Source organism: Apis dorsata, unplaced genomic scaffold (genome assembly GCF_000469605.1).
Source record: "Apis dorsata unplaced genomic scaffold, Apis dorsata 1.3 scaffold_415, whole genome shotgun sequence".
In the NCBI taxonomy this organism is placed as follows: domain Eukaryota; kingdom Metazoa; phylum Arthropoda; class Insecta; order Hymenoptera; family Apidae; genus Apis; species Apis dorsata.
The window spans coordinates 113656-116442 of NW_006263670.1; the positions used below are offsets into that span (position 1 = coordinate 113656).

General features: G+C 35.8%; 2 protein-coding genes across 6 annotated transcripts in view; both read right to left on the reverse strand.

Annotated features, from left to right (window-relative positions):
• LOC102678457 (neurocalcin homolog) overlaps positions 1-2787 on the reverse strand; it is a 45116-nt gene that overhangs the window by 22021 nt on the left and 20308 nt on the right. The gene's annotated exons all lie outside the window — the stretch shown is intronic.
• LOC102678129 (neuronal calcium sensor 2) overlaps positions 1-2787 on the reverse strand; it is a 34261-nt gene that overhangs the window by 11233 nt on the left and 20241 nt on the right. The gene's annotated exons all lie outside the window — the stretch shown is intronic.

Consider the following 2787-nt stretch of genomic DNA (forward strand, 5'->3'; position numbering starts at 1 on the left):
AAAGCAACAATCGAACCGTTCGAAGGTAGAATCGTGAAATAGCAAAAAGTTGAACGACGGTTATACGGTGTGTAAGAGAGAACGCGTTAAGCGGATTTCGATTCGAGATTAATAATGGAATAAGTATTTAGCAATTAAAAAATAGAGTTTAAAGATCAATCGAGTACAGGTAATAATACACCTGTTGATACTTTGCGTAACGGCTTTCTACTTTCTATAGACCGTTACCCTATGCACGTATATGACGCGATGTCAAGGCTCGTTTATTAAATATGTACGCTACGTATCGTTCTATCGTCCGTTCTTCGAATAAACATGGTCGAATCGATGATGAAACCGTCGTATCCTATGATATAATTACAATATACATATATATATATATAAATTAAACATTGTTCGTCCAAGTATGTACGTGCCAATCGTATCTTCGTCGTGACGAAGAACAATTAAATAAAAGTATATATATATACGACGGCGATATACGACGATCTTTAAAAATATATCTATAAAGATATATCTCTTTTTGTCGATATTCGAATCGATGGAATAAAAAAATTAAAAAAAAAAAAAAATAGGCTCGTACAAGAATTTCGGATTAAACCGATATTGGACGTTTCTCGTGTAGAAAAATAACATTATTAATGTATATATATATAAGAGCAAATGTAAAGTATAATTTTGATTTTTCGATCGTTATGCCGCAAGTAAGGCACATACGGATACAGAGGAAGTAATAATTTCGAAGTAAATCGTTTTTAGATCGAATAATTCGATGATAATACGTAATAAATTTTCGTATAAAACGGTTGGAAGAGGAGGAATCGTGGTCGATCCGTACACTACGCTGCGCTCTTTTCACGACGAGTAGCCGTGGCCGTACTATTATCCTCCCTTATATTCGACCTATTTTTGAGAAAGCAACTTTACAAGGTTCGCCTTCGAAAACATCGTCTAACTTTAGAACTCGTACATCGTATTCGGATAATATAAAAAGATTTTTCGCCACAGCAAAAATATACATTTCTATGCTATGTTATCGACGGTAAACGTAAATATCGAAGGATCGAATTATTTGTACGCGTCGCTAGCTGCCACGTGCTGCCCATCATTTTTTTCTATTATTCCCCCCCCCCTCCTTCCCCCGCCCGTTCTCACACGCCGTCTTTGTATTCGACTCGATGTAAACACTTCGACTCGAAATGGAAGAGCAACGCGTTCAAGTGTCGTTCAAGGTTAACGACGGTACACGACGACCGACATCGAAACGTTAAAGGTGATTTGGAACGCGAGCTACGAGAAAAGATGGCATATATATACACGTAACATCGGACGAACAAGGAGTAAAACTACTCGTGCCGTTTCTAATCTGGAAGATACGTGTTGCGTAATCGGTCATTTTCTTTCTCTCTCTTTATCTACGTATCGTCATGCCACGATTACATTATATTACGCGGAATATCTTATAAAAAAAAATATATATATATTTTCACGAAACGCTACGAAATTTCGATACGGTTAGGCTTAGATACGCGATACTACTTTTCTCGCGACCGCTTTGCAAACAAAGCGTAGAGCGGATCTAGATCTCGATTCGATTCGTAAGGAGAGATCATTTTATCGTTAATCGTCGAAAAGATTGGCGAATGGCGAGAAATGAGCAGCAATTCTCTCGATTAAAGATTTATTTGCTTTTCATCGAGTCGAGCGAAAAACGATCCTCAGTATCGTTTACGAATTCTCATGCGTGCAACCGATAACTCAAGGTTGAAAAACGTTTCATTATCGATTTGTCGAAGGGTTATTCTTCCGAAAGAAAAAAAAGACAAATATTTCGATAATCGGCAGTCGAACAGAGACAGAGAGAGAAAGAGTGTATGTGTGTGTAAAAGAAGAATTTATTTCTAGGTATATTTTCTTTATTCCTCCTCGTATTTGTTTTACTGGTTCCAGTTAAGATATCGATTTATATGATAAATTTTCGTAAGAAAAAAAAAAAAAAGTATACGAAATGATGTAAAATTCATTCGTTCGAATATACGTCACGTTATTTTTTCAAGTATCCTTCAACGATAGTAGTAATTTCAGAGATATTCGGTTTCTGCCTTCACCACCGCGATGAATTATTCAAGATCGAATTGCGACGAAATAGCGATCTGTATCGAAAGTTCATAGCTTGGAAGGAATAAACGAGTGGAATGTCAAGGATAAAAATTGCGCGAATTTACCGGAGATCGAACGATAAAAACTACGCGAACTATAATTATTTCATCGAGAAGAAGAAGAAGAAGAAGAAGGAAATGAAAGTTTTTTTCTTTTCCTCGTTGCGTTCAAATTCGATTCTCGTAGATCGAAAGTAAAACGTAGCCCATATAACGAGAAATTGAAAGATCGCGATTTCCTCCGAAGAAATCGAAGCGATATCGATCTAGCGACAACTGTAAAGGCAAATACGTATGACTCGTTTCTTATAAACGAAAATGTATTAATTACGCGAAACAATTTGCAATTTGGTATAGAAAAAGATCGTTGGAAAATTATACGTTTCGCGGAGAGAATGTACGAACCGACTACCACTAGGAATACATACGAGCGAGGATAAAAAAATTCATAGCATAGAAATTTATTTCTGGTTTATATAGGATGAAACCATCATTGAAATTCTCGTATCAACCGATTAAACGAAAATTTTATCGACCATTGTCCGAAGGAATAGCTGGCAATAGTGGCAGTAATAATATTTTTCACGAATCTAATCTATATATATATATATATATATATATATATATA